Source organism: Siniperca chuatsi, linkage group LG2 (genome assembly GCF_020085105.1).
Source record: "Siniperca chuatsi isolate FFG_IHB_CAS linkage group LG2, ASM2008510v1, whole genome shotgun sequence".
Classification (NCBI taxonomy): domain Eukaryota; kingdom Metazoa; phylum Chordata; class Actinopteri; order Centrarchiformes; family Sinipercidae; genus Siniperca; species Siniperca chuatsi.
In genome coordinates, this window is record NC_058043.1 from 12265660 (window position 1) to 12287678 (window position 22019).

The window sequence follows — 22019 nt, forward strand, 5'->3', positions numbered from 1 at the left end:
TCAGGTTTTTTAATGCACAAATTGAAAATGCTCATAAAAGGTGGTTGGCAACGCACTTTCAGTCTTGCAAAGAAATCTCATAAAATGTTTTTATTCCATCCAATAAAAATAAAACTTATCTTTGCTGAGGTGGTGGGTAGGGGCCCCTGGAGGTCTCGGGGGGGCCCACTTTGTGCACCCCTGCTATGCACTGTGTGCTTCAGTCTCCTCCTCCCTCTCAGCCCCGCCCTCAAAGAGTGACTTGGTGTAGAGAAGAGAGAGAGGGACTCTGCAGACACTCACACATTTACACAGTCACACGCACACACACAAACACACTAAGCTTTTCTCACCAGCCCTGTTGTGCCTTTACTAACGGGACAAGTTTAAACCTCCAGGATATCACTACCGGTTCTCCGCTTTTCTCTCCCCTCCATGTGAACATCTCGACCCGGACTGGTGAGTGCAGAAATTTAGACATGTTGCCAGTTTGTTGGGTTGAGCCGCTGACTGGTTTTAACTAAACGAGGGAGAAGAAGGGGATTTTTCTCAGTGGAGGAAAAAGCGGCAGGAGGAGGAAAGACATGTCCGACTCCTGCTCTTCTTGGAGCAGTTTAGCTAGCTCACTTTACCGCCTTTCCAGGGTCACTGAACGCCTTAATAACCTGTAATTAAACCGGCGAAAACCGTCGTTTCCGCTGCTGGCGCCTGTAAATTCAGCGACACGGTTTGAGATTAGCAGAGCGGCTTCAACATCCTCCCCGGGATGTTGCCATTACACCGCTGTATTGTTACACATGGCTTTTTCCTACAACCGCTACTGCATTTCTGCAGCGGTTACTTTGGCCACTTGGACACAGTTTGAAACCTTTTGAAGGCTGCAGAGATTTACTTTGTTGTTACTTTATAAGTCACTCTGCAGACGCGAGGAGAGCTCACCATGGCTGGACATGTTAAAGGTTTTACAAACGCAGGTTCAGTGTGTTATTCTAAACTTTTTAATGGAAAATATGTGCACACCTTCAATTTTTGCCCTTCCCCATGTAGCCTACAGCATGTTTGACAGTTTTTAGTTAGTATAGGTTTTGCATGAATCTTCTGGAGAGTTAGGGCTGCTGACGTTTATTTTCATTATCGATTCATTAAATGTTTGATTAACCCCTTAATCATTTGGTCTATAAAATATCAGAAAATAGTGAACATTTGCTTGTTTTGTCCAACCAACAGTTGGAATCTCAAACATGTTCAGTTTACAATGATAGAGAACAGGGAGAAGCAGCAAATCGTAACACATGAGAGGCTAAAGCCAGCATATGTTTGACATTTCTGATTGATTAATGACTGTCAATCAACTAACGGATGACAGTGAAGATATTCAATTTACAAAATGATATAAAAACATCACACAATCCACACATTTGAGAAGCTTGAACCAGAGAATATTTGGTTAAAAGAAAACTGAGAGTAAAGACTGATTACCAAAATTTATGTCGATTGACTTATAGTTCCTGTTTTACAATGAATATTATACTTGAATCTTATCTCTCAAACAGTAAGAAGACTGAAGCTAACGATTATTTACAGTCCAACAGTCTCGATAAATGACTGAGACGTCCCATCAGCACTACAATACAGACTAGGTCACATTAAACATCTATGAGATCCTTAGTACCATGATGACATCAGAACGGTACCATTTACAGGCTCTCGTTGTCACTGCCTCTGTCTCATCTTCACACACACACACACACACACACACACACACACACACACACAGAAGACTGAAAACATCTGCTTTTTGAGTCACACTTTGTTCCACATGTATACTTTGTTAAGGTAGGTAGTTTCCCTGCCTGGCTGCGTTGCCCTTTAAATGTTTGATGTGTGGAGACGTCCTGAGCACTTTCTCCTGCTGTTCCTCTCAGCATCTGCCGTGGCTGTCAGCTCATGTTAGAAATGGGCTGTTAGAGAGAGACAGTACAGTCTGCCGTCATGCGTACACACTTACTGAACATGCAGATGTGCACATATACAAAAGACGAAGTGTATCTGTGCACACAAACATGCAAGTACCTGAAAATGACCTGCAGGTCTGCAACACAAACGTGCATCCAGACTGTAATGTTTGATTACATAAACCTTGTGTAATCAACAAGGCTCAACTATATGTGTGTAGCTTTGTTTCAGCTTTGACATGTGATGGTCACAAGTGAAATTCTGACACTGCAAAGAAGTCACGTAAAAGCAAACTAGTCCCCATCAGTCACTTCAGCCTAAACTCTCAGGATCTCTACACATTTTTAAAAGTATTTTTATGCTTTTTATTGCAGACAGTAGAGAGATGATATGAAACAAGGGAGAGAGAGATGCAACAAAGGTTGGCCGGACTCAAACCGGGAGCGTTACTGTTCATGGTTGGCATCTTAACCACTAAAAGCTATGAGGGCGCCGTGGCTCTCTACGCATGATCAGCAGTAACAGTTGTGCTCATTGATGGGGTGCAGAGCGGGGAAATTTCAGTAATGACTGCTTTGGCAAGGAGGCAACTGACCTCTTTCAGAGAGCAAGAACACGGGTAACAACCTGACAATCACGAAGAGTTTGGGTTAGAAGTCTGCACACTAATTCTTCTTCTGCTGTTTGTCTTTCTTGACATCAACCTGATCAGCTTATGTAGCCAGCTATCATCTATGTTACTTTTTAATTAAAAGGTAACATAAAGGCACATTGTCCACCTAATCATTGGAAGAATTACACGTGATTTTCAAATAGATCCATATCTGGTGAAATTATGTAACTGATGTTTTTTCATACATTGCAGAACATTATTATAATGTAAAGACAATAAATCAGTAACCTGTATACAGTGTAATGGCAAAATTAGATTCCTCTGAGTGCCTGAGTGAGCTGTCTCTGATCTCTGAGGAGCCCCACTACTCCCTCTTCACTGATGAGCTGCCTCCAGAATATATTCTCTGTAGTTGTGTACCCTAACTGATGTTTAATTATTCCGACACGGTGATTTGGCTGTGGCTCATAAAATATTGAAACAGAAGCGGCCCAGGAGGCACACTGAAAGACCGTGTTCACTTTATCCTTAAATACGACTTGGAGTGGAGCTGGGCGCCGTCTGTGACTGACATCAAAGCAAGTCAACACAGACACACAACCACCACATAAGTTGTTTAATGATATTTTTGCTTTAAAATAATACAGTTTCCTTTTTCCGGTTCTCACGGGTAGTCAGTTTCTCGTGTTGAATTGAAAATCTGTTCCTTGACCTCCTGCTGCTTAAGATGTATTCTCTGAGCCGCACCTGAAACCAGTGCACTTGCTTACTATCAAAAAGCGATTATACTAGATCAGCGTTCTGATTACAGCTAGCAACCGGGCACTGCCTGCTAATCTGTGGTCTTAATACTGAGACAGGCAAATCTCAGGGGAGCTATCAAGGCTACATACAGGCCCTTAAAGTCCACTGCCCCATTTCTTGACCATTTTATAATCAAGTTTCTTACAAATACACACTTCTTGAGTTTGTTCTTCCCTGGATGTTGCTTTAAATATGTAGGTTTGTGCTTGAGAGTTAATACTTGGGTGTTAGTTGGTCAGGTAAATTTGGCTTCACACACACACATACACACATTTTCCCAAAAAAGTCACAGAAGTTACTGACAAAGTTGTGATATGTGGCAGTGGTACACAACAGTCCTTGTATCTGGTTCTAGTGCAAGACAAAATGATACCGAATTAAATCCAGAGGGCATGTTGTCCCTGAAGTGGTGTTTTTTTTTTTTGGCTGTGTAAATACTAAAGTGATCAGTGGACATAATGGTGGATCCCCTGCTGATGGATGCTGGGATATTTGAACCCCTCGTGTGACCACTCACTGAGAGGATAAAACCACGAACATCATAGTTTTGTAGAGAAGACCTTTAGCATCATGTCCTCCCAATCGATCAGGGGTGTGTGTGTGTGTGTGTGTGTGTGTGTGTGTGCGCATTAGGGTTGGGCGATATTTAGCAATACTGTTTCCACTGCGGGAGCTATCCCTTAGTGTCTCTGCTATATATTCGGGGCAGGCTATGTAGCAAATCAGGGCCGGCTTCTAGCATGATCTTGCGAATCCAGCTGCCTCGTAAGGTAACGTGATTTGGGCAGCAGAACTGCTTACCACGTGAAAGCGACAATAGTAGCAGTAGTTAGCTGGTTTGCCAACTGCTGCAGAAGGAGAGAGTGACAAGAAAACATGGAGGAGGAGAGTGAAATTGTAAATACAGAGCAGGAGGACTTGTTTATGTTTGTATGGAAGTTCCAAATAAAAGAAGAAAATACTAAAATGTGATAAAGTACGGTATGGTTATTTTAAACCATTTCATTTACCGTGGTGTAAAATTACATATACCGTGATAGAAGATTTTGGCCATATTGCCCACCCCTAGTGTCCATTTGTATGTTTTGTGTGGCTCTTAATTTGCAAATGGTCACTATCCAGCTAAAACCATGTATCTCCAAATTTTGGTGATTTGTTTTTATTTTTATTTTTATTTTTTTAAGGCTTCATATAAATTGAAGGATTACAGACTCCTTTATGACTTCAGACAGTCCTCATAATTCTCAGGGCTCCTCAGTCAAACCAGTATCTATAATTTATCTGAAATGTAGAGAATTTAAAGTTAGTGGAACTGCTGTGATTAGTGGATTTGCTCCTAGAAGTGAAGTAAATTTGTGTGGTGCTCTTGCATAGAGTTCAACTTTGGTGGATTTGAATATGCAAATTTGTACTGCTGACCAATTGCGAACTCCAAAAGCGACTCCTCACTAATTCCAAATGCCATTAACATGATAAATAAGGTATGAAGGACTTAGTTCTCCAACACATGCACGTATTTGCACTTTCTGTACAGACATATGTTATGGGAAAAAAACAAAAAATATAGGCCTACACAATATTCAGTTTTATCCACCCCTGTTACCAATGGTAGCCACTGCATAACCTGTAAGTTGTCACTACATCTCCAGTTTCCTGCACTATGTATTTTGCGAGGATACACGTATGCCACTTTTTGGTGTGACTGGGCACGTAGACTCATACAATCCTCGAAAACCCCCAAAATGCAACGTCAATAAGCTTAAAACAAGGCTGTTTTTCTTAGTTTATTTAAAGTTTACATTTTGGAGCAACCTGAGGTCTATACTATGAAGTGAGGTAACTGGCTTATCCAGGTAACTTCAGGAGTAACTTTGTGATGTTGAGTGTAACGTCCCGATTAACCCGTACTACGAAAGGTGGATAAGTTTTACCTGAGGTATGCAGTCATGGCAATTTACGCTGCATCTCTAAACTGCTCCGAGCAGGATATCCTCGTGGTTAACTCGATGATACCCTTGATTAATGGGTCAGTTTCTGAGATGTAGCCTACGTGTATAATTGAATTATCCTAATTGTTTTCACATATTTAGATAGACTATTTTACGTGTCCAAAAAATACACAGCCAGAAGAGGGGGGGTAATAATCCCAGAAAAAAAAAAAATCAATATGTTGTTTTCTTCTGAATAGGCCCAATTATATAATTTCCCAATGCTTATGATAATATGGTGATTGTGGACTAAAATCATGAGTATTGAGTATTATCTTATTGCCAAATCCAATTGCAAATTATAATTTGATTAGGTCATCCACTGCAGGCAAAATACACGGCAAACGGCGGCGTCTGTGGTGTGATGAGGTTGCCCCAGCCTTGCAAAGTGCAGCGATGTGGTTCCAAAAAAACAATATTTTTCAGTTTGTTTCTCTTGTAAATTTATGATTCATAGAGAGAGAATAATTTTTAAAACCTAATGGCCCTAATACGCCAAAGTACCTTACATCTCAATCATATTACAAATAAAAGAAGAGTCCGTAAGACAAAATAGAGCATATACAACAAGAACACTGTAAGGTTACTTATAAATTTACTGTCGACATTGCGCTGCCAGCAAGCCTCTGTGGCTTTGTTGGCCGCTACGGTGTTAGATTTGGCTGATAACGTTCCTTTAAACTCTTCATATTCTGATATTATCAGTGTGCATTCTTCTGGGGAAAAATACAGAGCATGAGCCATTATGCAGATTTATACAAGATTTATACACACTATAAATCTGCATTTCTACATCTTTTCTGACCCTGTGCTGTATTCGTAGCTCATTGCATGTTTCTGTATTAAAGCCCAAACATCTCATGCAGATTGTGTCTTTAGAAACAGACCCACCAATAGGAGTCAGTGAAGTGTTGTGAACAGGAAGTGAGCTCATAGAGTTTGTGGTCTACACTCCTTGTTCAGGAAGGCGTTTGACCGAGGGGGAGCATTGTAAAGGTTTTTTCCTCACATTGTTGTGGAAAGCACAAGCAAGCCACTCTGGTCTAGTTTCAATTCAGCACATGCTTACTCATATGTACACGAAATTCTTACATTTCCAGTGTCCTATTGAAGTTATCTTCATAATGTATAGAAAGCAAAAAATGATTTCTCCTCTAGTGCATCTAAAGCATTGCTTTCCACCTATTCAGTCTATAGAAAATAGATTCTGTATATGAGGCCTCTAAAAATACTCACCATCTTTAAAGAGTCATGCTTTTATTCTGCTCTCCTGATGAGCAAAATGCCTCTTAGATTAGATGAACACAGCTGTTGAACTTCAAAGGCAAAATCCAGCCAACACCGAAAGTGTTGTTGAAATAGTCCCTCAGTGTGTGTGTGTATGCTTTTTGAAGGCTGTTTTTATGAATTCTCCCTATGCTGTTTTGAGATGGGGCCTTTAATGTCTGGTTTGCTCTGTCTTCTGTCTCTCTCTGCGCTCTACACCCATTGGTCCACACACTCGGTTGCTTGGTTGTGCTTGGTCGTGCCAAGGCTGCAGTTGAGGTGTGTGTGTGTGTGTGTGTGTGTGTTTGTGAGTGTGTCAATATTTTGTGGTTTGTGCCCTTGGTGTCGTTCCTTCTCTATAGGCCTTGTGCATGTTTTTTGAATATGGCTCACTGTGCTTGAAAACCCTTAACACAGACACACACATTCCTGCTCACACACATACCGTGCTCTGTTAACCACTAATGTTTTTCCCATTAAGGTTTTATAAACTAGTGAGAACTGATGCTCTTCATCTCTGATTTGAAGTGCAGGATTCCTTCAAAGTTGTTAACAGCTGTATCTGTTTAAATACTGATGCGCAAGCATAAGTTTGTCTGAAAGCTTACTTTTAGGAATCCTCAAAAGAGACCAAATGTTGTAAGTGTATTAGTGTCTAGACATGATGCTGGTGATCCCCCGCATGTGTCTTAACTGATCAGCACCAGTTGCAGCATTAATTTAAAGAAGGAAGAGTATGGAAGCAAATAAGGGTCGAGCTTGTGACATTATTATGTTCATAAATAATTTCACAGCCTGCAGTTGTGTATATACGTGAAAAAAATTGCATGCACATATCTGAATGTGTAAATCTGTAAAAAAAAATTTAAATAAAATAAAAATTCTCACAAATTCAAGTTTATGAATGTGTAATAAAGTTTTGCAGCTGTAGAAATATTTAGTGCGTGTGAAAAAGGTTTGTGCACATAGATATAATTTGCACATGTGTAAAAACTTTTGTAGCTTTAGAAATATTTTGTTTTTCACACATGCACTAAATATTTCTCCAGCTGCAAAACATTATTACACATTCAGATACGTGCATGCAATTTTTTTCACGTGCACACAAAAGGTGATATACAACTGCAGGCTGTGAAATTATTTGTGAACGTAAGAATTTCACAAGCTTAAAATATTAAAGACCCTTATTTGCTTCTTTGCTTCCATAGTAGAGGTAGCTCAGATCTGGCACAGATATGGTAGCAGTTTGCAGCCTTCTATTGCAGAAGCACTGATACAATGACCTGGTCAGTTTTCTACTGCTGTGGTTCAAAGTCCCTGCTGGGTTTCAGTCCAGCTATCTAATTACCTCAACAAAGGAAGTTTTATTTTTCAGTCCTGTATGTTTGTCAGCAGGATTTCTTAAAAATCATGTTAACAGCTTTTAAAGAAATGTATTATAAAGGAACAAGTGTTTGGTTGAAACAGTGAAAATGTTTCTTAACATTGCGAAATCAAGTTTTGTTGAGCATTTTCCGCCATTTTATCAAGAACTACTGCAATAACTTAAATGAAAAAAATCTGGCATATTTATCCCATGGTTATCTGTGACTGTGTATTGATGCAAATCCAAATTTGAATATCGATTGAGAACCAATAATTTTTATTTGACCTTTTTATATTGTTTCCATTAATACTTCAAAGACGCAGAACACACCAAAAGACAATGGAGATGGAGCTAATTTGGAAATGTCACAAAAAATGATGCTGTCTTCAAACTAGGTTTGTTTGAATCTAAATTTGAGTTACGATTGTCCCACCTCCCTCTAATCCTGCTTGTCTACTTTTTCACTGTTGTTCCAGTCTGTGGTACGTTTGCATTTTTCTTTTCTCATCAAAGTGCAGATGTTTACCACCATTGCCAGAAAATATTGTCAATGCCTGTTTGGACATATGCATGGAAAATTGTATATGTGTATGGGTTAGTGGAGTGATGTGAGTATGACCAAAGGAAGCACAAAGAAGTAAAAAAAGACCACTACCCTACTTGGAAGATAAATTTGGGTGGCATCAAGATGGGCTTGCATGTTATTCTATGCTCAGTGAAGCATTTTCTTTCAAACAGTGCTATAACTATTAATGTTACCATGGCATATGCACAGGGATTCTTTCCACTCGGAGGACGGATTGCGTTCTGCTTTCACACTAACCATACCACAATTTAACAGGAACTGATCTCTGACCGCGTTCAGATGTACAGTTTCTTTGTCCCTGCATGAGATTTGAAAAAAGTGTTCATATTTTAGGCAAACTGTCCCAGATTCAAACTAAACTGGCAATGTGGAAGCACCTTAAGTTATAACTGCATTAGATCAGAAATTCATGAACCTGAAAGTAATAGTGACATATAACTCATCTTAAGCTCACTGAGAATCACCAAACTGTCCAGCAGGAAGAACAGATTGTGGAGATCAACAGTACTCTCATCTCTTTTGTCGGCCTTGGCTTTTCTGACACTAACAAATCCAGACAGATCTTTGTTTTGTAGTGTGGTAAAATGTGAAATCGGCCTGTATACTTCTTACTCTGCCCATGGCTGCAGTTACTTGGACAGTGCAGGCTCACTGTGCACCCATCTTGGTTTAGTAGTGGATTAGAAGTGACACTTACTGCAGGCTGGCTGATTCTAAGCCTTGTTTACTCGGCTGGGTCTTAGCCGGGGACTCAAACCATCATTAGGCAGCAAAATGACTCAACAGTGGGACAGAGCTCCAGACAGGGAGAGCGAGAGAGAAGACTAAAGAGGGAAAAAGAGTAGGAGGATCAATTCAGAAAAGAAAAAAAAACCTAAAAACAGGATATTCCCAAATTGGAGATAGAGTGAACCGGATGACTGCAGCAGGGGGGTAGTTAGAACCTGGAGGCCAGGGCGTGCTGTGGTCAAACCCTTTTATAAATAAACAGACAGATTGGTCTAAAATAAACATGAATCACTCATGTCAGTATGGAGCAGATGGACGAATAACCCCACCCAGAATCGGGACAGGACAGCAGGCCCTACACGTGGGCTGCTGCTGTTGCTCCTGCATTGAGGTTGAGGCCTTTTGTAAAGCCATGTACACAAGAGAAGCTGCAGAAAACAATCAGTTCAGACATTCATCCAATTCAAAGTAAGGGGATCAGTGTGGTGTCTTCTTTGGACAGGTTGGGAACCCTGACCGGAGACTTTGGATCTCTTTTTAAAAGCTGGTTTACAGCACCTGCACGCTGTTCTACTGATATAACAGGAAGCAATAGGCTCATGGTGGGCAGGTGAAATAAAAGCTGTTCATTTATACAAAAGCATCTCAAGGAATAAAAGGAGCCGTCACCCAATAGCAAAGATGACAAGCAAATGGAGACTACAGACTACAGAAGAATAATTAAAGTGTTTTTTGGACATGGCAGGACATGAATCTTCACTGCAAATTGCCTGCTGGTGAGAAGAGGTGAATTATATTCCTTCAGAGTTAGCCTAATGGACTGTAAGACAGGAATACAGATGACTGAGTCTAGATGAGAAGACTTAAGCTGCTTACACACAGGGAACCTGCAACATTTCTGGTTAAATTAGAAGTCCACAATAGTTTAGGAGCTCAGACATAGGTCTTCTACTGCACATGGAAAAAGTTTGTGTCATGTCACAGGGCGCGTCTGTGTTGAACAGATTATGCAAGACGTGCCAGCGATGGTATATGGCTCGTGAGACGTTAAATGTACCCTGTGAAGTTTTTGACCACTAATAGCTCTGTGATATTTTATGAGTGGGTCCTCATTTGGTTTGTATCATGTACACGCGTGAGCACATGAAGTGAGTCACATTCCTGCCGCTGGTTTCATGCTATTGAGGTGATCGAAGAAGCGCAGCAACGCGCCTGCAAAAGCAATGAAGAAGAAAACACCAGCCATTCTCTGGTTCCAGCTTCTCAAATATATATATGTATATATTTTCTGGTTTCCTGAGCCTTCTAATAGTAAACTGAACATCTTTGGGTTTTGGACCTTCCAAAAACAAGACATTTGGAAACGTCACGTTGGGCTTTGGGAAATTGTGATGGACATTTTTCACCATTTTCTGACATTTCTAGATCAAATGTTTCATCGAATTAATCAAGTAAATAATCAGTAGATCAATCAACAATGAAAATAATCATTGCAGCCCTAAATGTGTGTGTTGAATGTGTTTTGATGAAAAACATTGAACGTAAACATAACTTTTGCTTGTTTACAAGAAAACTCCACCAGATACCTTTTTTTTATCTTTTGTCATTGGGTTGCTTGTTCTACATCAAACAATCATGCAAAGTCACTTTTCGCATGCTTTGCCTGGGAATGTCGTTGCTTTGCGCTCACCAGAGCAACTTTTACATTTCCACAGCGTCTTACTTAAAAACAATAATGCAGCTCCTGTTTCCACATGAAGCAAACATGGAAATAAAACACTTACAGATTTAAGTGCACGTGGGAAAGAGGCTGAGAATCACCAACACATCACAACACTTGACAGGATTGCCTCTAGAAGTGGTAACAGGGATGATGATCTGTTCGGTCATCTTGGGTGTGCGAGAGTCCCATTTTACTAGCTGTTTTGTTTCTTGTTTTCTCCACTTTGTGATAAGGTTTAATCCATTCAGTTTATAGAACTGACCGACCTCATGTCAAGTATATCTTTTTTTTTGTACACTGCGTGATAAAATACAAGCACCCCTGAAAATACTAGTTGAATTTATTTAAAAAGCCTCTGTAGCAGATCAGGCTTTCCCTACAAGAAACCTCAGTCTACACGAGCAAAGATAAACAAGAAGCTTACGAGGTGTACAGTAAGAGTGCTCTAAATCCTTCAGTTTACACACTGTCTGCTGGGTAATCTGAGGCTTCATCCTCGCTCTGACCGGCTGCTGACACTGTGGTCGCCTTGTGCAGGGATGGAAAATGTTTTTGTATGGATGTATCAGTTGACACAGTTTTGTGTCTCTGCTACAAATAGAAGTTCTAATGGTAAAATGATTAATAGGTTAACAAATTAATATTTTATATCTATACTAAACAAAGAAAAGGCTGTAAATTTAAAAGACTTGCTTTATACAAACAAACTCGCAGGCTAAATGGTTGGTTTGTAAAACTGCTGCAGTTTTGGACGTCTGCTGTTACTGCACTTTGTTAACATGTCATGTGATTGGTTGTACTTTTCATGTGTGTTGTTGTACTTTTCCATCTTGGGCAGATGGACGATTGTGAGACGAAGATGAATCAGTTTGAAGTGAGAATTGGAAAAAGAAATTCAACCTCTGAATCCTCTATGAATGCACACGAAACTACTGAGAGCATATAAAATGTTTTTGTTGTTGTTTTTCTTCTTTCACATTGTACAGCTTCATTGTTATTCACACCACACAAAGAACATTGTAGCAGATGGATAGCATATCTCAGTGTATCTCAATATTTGAGACTCTCAGCAGGTTGCTTTTTAGTACGAGTTTGTCTGTCCATATAGATGTTGTTGCACATTTAAATTTCTTGTTTTTGATTAAACATTTTTGCATATTTTGATTCTAATTCTCTCATTTAACTCCTTTTTGAATGATTCAGCTGCCATGTGACCATAAGGTCTGTTAAGTGAAAGTGTCAGATCATTTCTGCTGTTGTTTTTGTGCCAGTGTAGGTGCAGTATTGGATTCCCGCCTAAGTAATTATTGGTGACACCTGCATGTGTCCTTTATACACGGCTGTCACACATTCAGAGAGGCATTATGGGACTTGATGAAAATGGAGTGCCAAAATGTCTTGGCTTGTTCAGGCTTTTTTTAGTTGTCAGGAAGAAGTATATTTAGCATTATTTTTCTGTGGCGCTCCCTTCACTCACTCAAAACGACAAAAACAAGATGAAGCATGAAGATAATAGAAACTTTAGATTGACTTTTTTTTTTTAAATAGAAACATGCTGCAACAAGCAAAGCGGGAAAATATAATGACGTCAAACAAGTCATAGCAGATCCTCTAAATAATAAAGTAGTTTTTTAGGAATTGGCCAAATAATGAGAATGTACTTGGAGATAGTATACTCCCCTCAAAATGTGAGAAAATGACACAATATTTTGAAAAATAATTGAGAAAATGTGTCTGAACAACAGTATGACTTTGTTCTTGCAGTCTTTTTAAAGAAGTCGACACATGTCTTGCACTCTTTCATAAGTACTTAAATGAAATAAAAGCTCTGAAATTGGAACGACCATCTTAGTTGGATCTTTCCTTCCCTCCAGGATTTTTCCGTGGACCCCGATGTCTCACACCTTTCCTTTTTAGGTGATTTGAGGCGAGTTCTGGTTCCGTCTAGCTTGGCTAAATACTAGATTGAACACAGCACAATGGTTGGACTGCTGGCCCTTGTGCAGTGTTAACCTGGCTGTGTCAGGCGGGTAGAAGTACAACCATGAATTAGGTTAACAGGAATTCTAATGTGGATAATGACTATAGGGCCAGCAGTGTTGTGTAGCAGTGATTAATATGTTGGTCACTTACATGTTGGTCAGTAGGCCCTGCAGGATCAGTCCTGGCAGAGAAATATAGAGTTACTGCAAGATTTGCTGGCTTAGTATTTACAAGCATCAAGAACACAGCTAATGTGTACATAAGCTAATGTAACTTGGGTGCTTATGAATTGAGTTGAGCTTATTGCTTCATGTTTATCACTGTGGAATATTGAATTACTTTTGGACACAAACTAAAGCCTCCTGAAAGTGTTAATGCTTCTTTGCTGAGTTCTGAACGCAGCTGGCCAGTTGTGGCGTCCTGTGGCACCCCAACATCTTGCTTTTGTCGATATGCAGTCTGCTGTCTACCACTGCCCTGGTTCATTACGACAGGGGAGACAGTGACCCAGAATCAAGTTGACCTAAGTGCTTTAAATCAAGGCTCCACTGGAGGAAATAAATTCTCTCCCCACCAGCAGCCCAGCGCCAACTAGGACAAGTAATCCAGACAGAATAAAGACGTCCTCTTAGAGGACGCCAAGGGAGAGAGGGATGGAGGAGTGAAGGCGTGATAGTCAAAGAAAGAGAGAAAGAAAGTGAGAAGAGCTGGATTATTGACCAGATAGATGGAGGACGTTGTCTCACTGGACAGAGATCTAACAAATTTGTTAGCAGAAGATACAACATGTTTTTGCATCCATTCCTCTACATTATATTTGTAGATTTAAAAAAAAAATTATTATTTTTTATTTATTTTTTTACAGCATCCTGTTTTATAAGTCTGAGCACAGATTCTCTGATTGGTTCGTCCACCAGTTAATGATCCTAATTTTTAGCGCTGGGTGTCAAACCTTAATACTATTGTCTGTCCATCTGTATATAATGTCCATAGTACCACTTGTAAAATATTTTCATAATACTGCTTTATCCTGCATTTATGCACACACTTTATATCCTGCACTTGCTTATTGCACTTCTGGTTAGACCTAAACTGCATTTCGTTGCCTTGTACTTATACATGTAATGACAATAAAGTTGAATCTAATCTAAAAATCTAATCTATTGAGTATCAAAAACTGTAAAAAGGTGACATTGAATTTCTGGCCACGTCCGTATTCTTGTTTACTTATTCTTTGATCAGATAGTTCCTGACCTAAAACATCATTTTGCCAATTTTAGTCTTTTTTAGACTTGTATTTTATTAGGCACTGCGCTAGTTCTTGAGGACCGCGTGACGCAGTCAAAAGCTTAAAAACAAGCGAGTAAGTAGACCTTGAGCTCCTTGAGCTAAGACTGTTTCCAAGGTCAAGAATGATCCATCAAGTTTAACAGTTTTAGGCTATTTTATTTATTTAGGCTATTTGTACGGATTAAACAAACAAAGATATACCATGTTAAATAGTGAGCTTAGAGGTGCTGGTAGATGGATTTAGTTTCATTTGGCCAAAGCTAGGCTAGCTGTTTCCCCCTGTTTTCAGTCTTTGTGCTAAGCTAAGCTAGCCAGCTGCTGGCTGTAGCTTCATATTCACCATGCAGACATGAGAGTGGTTTCAAAGTAAGGTATTAAAAAAACATTTTGGTACGTAGGTCTGTTGATATAAAATAACTCGTAATTAAGTGTTTGTGCCTTCAGATATTCCTCAGATAAATTTCAAGAAAGTCACCAGAGCAAAGTATCAGCCATTTGTGGTGTTCCAGCCACTATAACCAAGTGGCCAGCAAAACATGCATTAAGAGGTCTTCTTTAAAGTAAAAAGATCTGAGTCTTTGACCAAAGGTGTGTGTGTGTGTGTGGCTCACTGAAGCCTGTTCTGTTTATCTGTTTACAAACAGCAGCAGCTGCTACTCTGCTTTTTCTTTCCACTCCTCTGCTCTCCTCTGCCTCTGAATAAGAAGGTTTCCTTTTTATTTTGTCTTTGGTGAAAAGGCAAACTGCTGCTGTCGGTACTGAGGGAGCCGAGACAGATGTCCATAACATGTAGCGACATAACATAATACACATAAACATAAAACACTGACAAATTGGTTCACACCATCAGAGACAAACCTTAATAAAGAATGTTTTTTTTTTTTAACAATCTCTAAGAAATCTCAAAATTTCCTAAGAGTTATCTTATTTCAACTAAATGTGTACCCTGTTGTGAAATAATGAAATAATGGAGTTGGCATTTTTATGAAATCCTCTTTTCTCATATGTTTATTTCCACATCCATGACAGAACTGAAGAAAAACATGGTTTTAAACTAGAGAACGTGTGGGAGAAATGAATGAAAACCATCTAAGGGATTAGTTAAAACAAAGCAACAAAATGCCTGATGAAAAGATCAACATATAGAATACATAATTAGGGGGAAAGGGTACATATATAGCAAGACATTATGTAACTCATGTTTTTACATGACAGACATTAGAGGACATTTAAATTTATAATTCTGAAATCTGATTACATAATTCAAAAGGCATAATTGACTGAGGGGAACTGCAGCAGTACATCAAGCTCTACGCAGGGTGGGTGTACAGTGACTACCACTGTGTTTAAGGTGTAATGTAGTGTATGTGTGCGTGCGCCTTCCCGGCTCTCCAAACAGACCTGCTTTGTGTCAGTTTGACTTCAGTGGCTTTAGTTTGACATGGCCAGGGGTCGTGTTTTGGCTAATGGCTGCAGTTGTCAGAAAGGTCAGATGTCAAATCTCAGTGTAGCAGTCAAAACCAACTGCGTCCTGTTTTAATGGCCATGTGCTGTCGTTAGCCTTTTGTGTGCAGTGTTTCCTCAACACTGGCTCAGGGCCCAAAATAATTGCTAGTGTACGATAGTGAGGACTTTTGGGTAAAACTGAAGTTCTGAGCCGCTGTCACTGTCTATCATTAAAAGATGATTCAGGTTTATTACAGCTTTGGTCTTTTTTTCCCCATAGTTTTGGCCTTAGCTCCTATTGGTGATGATTATATTGCACTCACCAAATTAATTGTTTAGATCTGGGATCACGGCGACATCACAAGTCCAACAGGACAAGAAACATGCAACGAGCAGTGAGTTGATCATTCAAGTTTTAAACAAACCCCCAGGTTACTTACTTATGCAGTTTTCCTGCAGAGGGAGCAATGATTGAAGTGGGGTTATGTTTGAACAGAACTAGTTTGTACAATGTATCATTCGACCATTTTGGAAGACAAAAGTGTTTATAGCTGTTACGAACGGTCACAATTGAAGAGGAGATGCTGTAATCTTTATTTTAAAAAATGGTGATAACGGTGCACATTTTCTGCAGTCTTTCCTGGAAGGTATTCATGCTGTCGTGCCAGAAATAGTTGTAGAAAGAATGAAAAAGAGGCCTTGAAAGAGAAGTTCAAACCCAAACCATAGTTTCTCACCTCCACACACCCGCATTTTCAGTTTAACCCCCAAATAAAGTAGTTTAGATCAGTGGTTCCCAACTTTTTCTTGCCTGAGGTATCTCAGCCTTGTCAGACGACACTGTTGATTACATAAAAGTGGTTAAACTTTTTTGAATTGTGGTTCTTGAATTGTCTACATGTAGCTTTGGTCTCAAGTTTGCATTTCTACTATTACTGTTTGGAATAGCTGGCTGTTTTAGCCATCTTTTTCACCCTCTTTCACCCATGTCATGTTTGGGTTTGTCCCTGGTTGGGAATCACTGGTTTTAGATAATCTGTCTTAACTGTTGGCTTGTTTACAACCTGTCTGATCATCTGAGCAGTCCAGTTTCTGGCCCCTTTAGACAGACTCTTAGCAATGTCGCTGTGTTTCTAGATCTCAGTAATTACTTTGGTAAGTACAATGTTGTCACAGTTGATAGAAATGATGGCCAGACCTAGAAAGCTATGACGAGTTAAGTTGTAATAAACCAGAATCATCCTTTAAATAAAAACAGGTATTTGTTATTTTAGATCCATAGCTTGAATGGCAGCACACAACAACTAATCATATAGTTCTGGTTCAAGGTAAAAGTCACTGGAGTCCTGATCAGCCCTCTTTAGGAGTATAACACATTGAACATTAAGATATTTCTGTGTGCTACATACTTTAAGCACCTATGTGATAAATTCCGCACCTTGTAGAGCCTTTTCTGGTATGCAAAGAGTGGGCTATGCATTGATTTGTCTTCGAGTCCAATATGTCAGCTGAGGCTGTCATCTTCACCAGCACCAGTGACAGACACAGTGGGCTGACAATTACTGCACAGTCTGATGCTATGGATTTGTCTTTGATGCCCTTAACACTTTGGTTAGGCTCAATTGTGAAATCAGAACATGCCTTCACTGTGCAAAAGCCTTTCTTGGTTCAGCTAAATCATGAAATGAGAAGAAGTCATTTCATTTCATTCCAAGAGGCTATATTGTTCATTTTAAACATGAAATTGGTTTGTGCTCTTTCATTGCAAATGTCAGTACAAAATAATCCCATTGTACTCTTACAGAAGTGGTGTAAAAAGTTAGAATAGATTGTATGAGAAGCTTTGCACAGCTGCATAATACTCAAATCACATCAGAAATCCTGTAATAATTTCCCTTTTTTTTTTTTTACTGTAATTAACAATGAAATGGTCTTCTATGCTTCACGACCCTGAAATCAAGTCATACCATTGATTAAGGACCTTTTGAGTGATAACAAGGTTTCTGCAGGAAGTGAAGTGCAGTGAATGGTGGTGTGCCTCACTTGTACGACAGCTCTAACTGCTGCTACTATCTGGTTGAATGGTTTCGGTGGACTTTTTAATCAGCTTGGCCCGCCTTCGGTATTAGTAGGTGATTAAATGAATTAGCGGGACCTGGAGACATACAGTAAGCAATGGCCTGGAACACGGGGTCTCAGGGACTCAGGGGGCCATGATGAGTCAGCATTTAGGGGGGCAGGATGGTGATGGGAGGGGGCAGAGTGGAGGGACACAGTTTTATGTCAAGCAGGCATGCATACACAGTGTACACACGCTTTCTCATGACAGAGGGGGTTGTACAACTTACATGAATACACACACACAGATAAAATGCAGATACACACACACACACACACACACACACACACACACACACACACACACTCACTCTGTCACACACACTGGGCCATTGTGTGTGACACTGCCATCACTGTGTCTCGATGGGGAACGTCCTGACACAGCACACGCCTCCTCACTGCTCAGTGTCACGCACTGTTACTGACATTACTGGTGATGCAAAGTGTGTGTGTGTGTGTGTTTGTGTTTCGAGTTCTTGTGTATTCTGACAGTTTTGTATTACTTGTTACTGTTGTGTATGCAGTAGAGCTGAAACGGTGCAGCAATGAATCGGTCAATCGATGGAAAATGTATGAAGTTGGCAACTAATTGGAATAACAATTAATCGTTTGAGTCACTTTTCTAGCCAAAAAACATTTTATGGTGCCAGTAAGTGAGTATTTTCTGCTTTTCTGTTTTATATCATTGTGAACTGACTTTCTTCAGGGTTTTGCACCGTTAGCAGGACAAAACAAAACATTCGATTAAACAAACTATTCAATAATGAAAATAATCATTAGTTGCAGCCATAGTGTGCAGGGACCATTTCTTTTCAGGGCTGCAACTGACTGTTATTTAAATGTTTAAATGTTTTCCATCTTTTTGCTTGATAAATAAATAACTAAATAAATAAATCTATTTTTAAAATTGCAATCAATTAACTCTTTCAATCAACTAATCTATTAATGAATCAGTTGTTTCAGCACTGTCTTTTCATACTGAAGTCTGTTTTTAGTGCTGCAACTAAAGAAATGTAAAATGTTTTATCCGACCAGCAGTCCAAAAATATTAACTATCATATAAAACAAAGAGAAAGTAGCAAACCCACCAGATATTTTTTTGGCATTTTTGCTTGAAAAACGATTAAACTGATAATCAAAATTGTGGCTGATTAATTTTCTGTTGTTTGACTAATCATTTCAGCTCTGTTCTGTTTTACTGCAGACGTCCTATTTTCTGAGATGTGTTTGCCTCTTGCTGCTTGGTTGTATGTCTTTGTCTTTACCTCAGTACATTCCTGTCTTTGCATCTGCTCGTGCCAGGCAGAGACCGATAACAGTATTAGCGTGTCTCCTCATAACAGCAGATGATGAACTGTGAGGAGGAGAGGAGACTGTGAAAGTACAGCAGGATTCACCAGCAGCACAAGAACACAAACACATTCACCCCTTTGTGGTTCAGTGCTCGGCCTTCTTCTTCTCCTTCTTGTTGCTGATTTGACGGGGTCACAGCCTCAGTGGGTGGGGTCTTCTCATTTTGGCAACTTGCTCCTACTGTCCATTATAGCTGAGAGGGCTTTGCACCTCTTTGTCCTCATCTTTGTCACAGTCAGAAGTTAAACAGGTGAAGTAATTGGTTGTCAAGATGATCTGTTCAGTACCCCAAGGAAAATTACCATTGTTGTTATGAAAAGCATATCTGTAATGGGTTATGGGGAGTGGGGACATTCATAATGGGATGAAAGTAAGTGAATGGGAAGTCTTTAAAAAGATATGGTTTTCATTTGAGGTATTATTAAAATCTTTTGTGTGTGTGAGAGAGAGAGAGAGAGGTGCTTGTGTTTAGCGTTAGAAATCTTCAGACGGCATCCATTTAAGCTGAATTGTAATCTTCATTCTCTCTTTATTCTCTCTCTCTCTCTGCATTAGGACACTGATCCTGTTGGCACTCAGACAAAAACATTAAACACATGTGACTGACTTGTGCTTGAAAATTGAAATAGATTCAAATGCAGTTTAAAATTCTAAAAAATGAACAGAGAAGACCTTGCATTGCCTTCATGCAGGGGGGAATTCACTTTCTATTGACTTGTTCAACGCTTCATGAACCGTTCTCACAGAAATCATCTGGGTGTATTTGGATGGTGGATGGGTTTTCTTAAAATTAGAGAGAGTGCAGCCTTTTTAATTAGAGATAAAACATGCAGTTGGCTCCAGCCTGAACTGCGATCTGATTTCATGCTTTGCACAGTGGAGTAGTTTTCCACACAACAGCAGGGCACAGTGAAAGGAGATGGAGGTGTGCAGCCTGTCACTTGCAGCTCTTCATCTAACAGCTGCTGCTTCTTGCTCCGTCACTCCCTTGCAAAAATAAAAAATGATCCGCTGACTAAAAAAAAGCAAAAAATTACCAATTTTCTTGTTTATAACAAATGATTGCTGTGACAAACACATTGTGTTTCCTGTGACTGTTTCACAATAAAAGCCACCCTGGGTTTCGCTAGTTAACCCATTAATGCTATTAATGTAAAGCAGCGGCAGTAGGAAATATTTGGTTTACAAATTGAATGACAAACTGCTGACAAACATGTACATTTAGGTTGATGTGCAGGTGGGAAATGCAGGAAAAAGTAGAAGTAAAAAGGCTCAATATTCTAGCAGGACAGTTAATATTAATAAGAGGTTTAGATGAAATGCTGCCTGTGGTGTATTGTGCACCATACTGTGTTGCCATTGTCTATACTGCGCGTCTATTGCCCTCTGTGCTAAATCACCTTCATAAGGATGATGGAAGGTCAAGAATTACCTCAATCCAGCTGGTTTGTGGAGATATTAGTGAATTAAAGCTGATGTCAGCACTGCTCGACACACACACACACTTTTGTGATGCTATCATTTTTAGGCCTTCATTGGAAGCATTCATTTCCCGACTTGAACACGTTCAAACTAGCCTTTTCTTTTTTTTTTCTCCAACTTCTCCATGTAGGTGTCCCAGTAAGATACAGTAAATGGCTCCAAGCTTGTAACAATTCATTGTTAAGATATTTTCCTTGGACAATGTGGGCTGTTTTTATAGCATATTATGTTTTTTAAAGTCTCTGCCTTTCATAATATTCCTTTTTATTAATGTTCTGGTCTAGCAGGTAAACAGCAGATAAAGTTTTTACAAGAAAGTCAATTATGGTTTGAGGCTGAACGGTAAATGGAAAGTCTGCCTCAGGAAGATGCTGTCTGTTGTTGTTTTAGGCAAAGAGTATTTTCTAAAGTCCAGACCACTTACATTTTATTAAGGAGTCTGAGTAGCGTGGTTTGCATTTTTGTGATATTGTAACCACCACTTAGCAGAGGTTTTGTGATATGTAGGTAACTGGCAATTTATGAAAACAACAACCTGAAAAAACTGGAAGAATAATTGTTACTCCGTGTTGGTGGTTTACGTTTTACTTGTTTACTGATAGCAGCAGCTGCTTGATGTGCATTGTCTGACCTGCTTTTTCAAATAATTGGTGTAAAAGTTACGCTGTGCCTTTTACATAAAAATGTGAAATACAAAGTGTGAGTGCAGTGTAACATTCTTATCTGCAGCCTGGGAGCTGATTGAGGTCAATCTGTGATTTGCTGCCTTGGCCCCGGGGACCGGCTGTGATATCACCAAAGGGCTTACAGTTGCCCACAGCTCCCCGTGTTTTACTATCTTCAAACAGTTTGTCTTTGACTCCTGCTAGTACATCACATCAAGTACTCAGTGTGTTTGCATTGTCTGTTTTTCATGCACTGCTGAAAATGTGCAAGACAACCTCCCCTCGGGACTACAAATTTATTCTCTTCTATCTTGAGCTATTTAAAAAATGCCAAAGGCTGTGCTAAAGTCATTTTCTTGCTCACCTGTTGTTAATGTTATATAAACAAGACTACATATTATCATGAGGGCTGTCCTCTTAAATTTCATGATTTGTCTCAACTGTCAGAGACGATTTCATTAAGACTATTCATAGAGACCGATAATATACACAGCAACGAACGATTATTTCAGTATTGATTCATCGGCCGATTTATTTTTTGGATTCATTATTTGGTCTATAAAAAGGTGAAAATGTGCCCACCACAACACCCTAGAGCACAAGGTGATGTCATGAAACATCTTATTTTGACAGACCAACAGCCCAAAACCCCAAAATATTCAATTTACTATA

The 22019-nt window shown here is 39.5% G+C and overlaps 1 protein-coding gene across 3 annotated transcripts in view; it reads left to right on the plus strand.

Moving 5' to 3' along the window:
* Positions 1 to 243: 243 nt before the first annotated feature.
* Positions 244 to 22019, plus strand: part of ppp1r16b (protein phosphatase 1, regulatory subunit 16B) — a 98881-nt gene continuing 77105 nt past the window's right edge. Inside the window, exon 1 of one of the 3 annotated variants that reach the window (XM_044176244.1) lies at positions 244 to 438. The gene's annotated coding sequence lies outside the window, so the exon portion shown is untranslated. Of the gene's footprint in view, positions 439 to 18371; positions 18497 to 22019 lie in introns of those variants that run through there. The other 2 variants (XM_044176216.1, XM_044176235.1) reach the window with 2 other exon arrangements.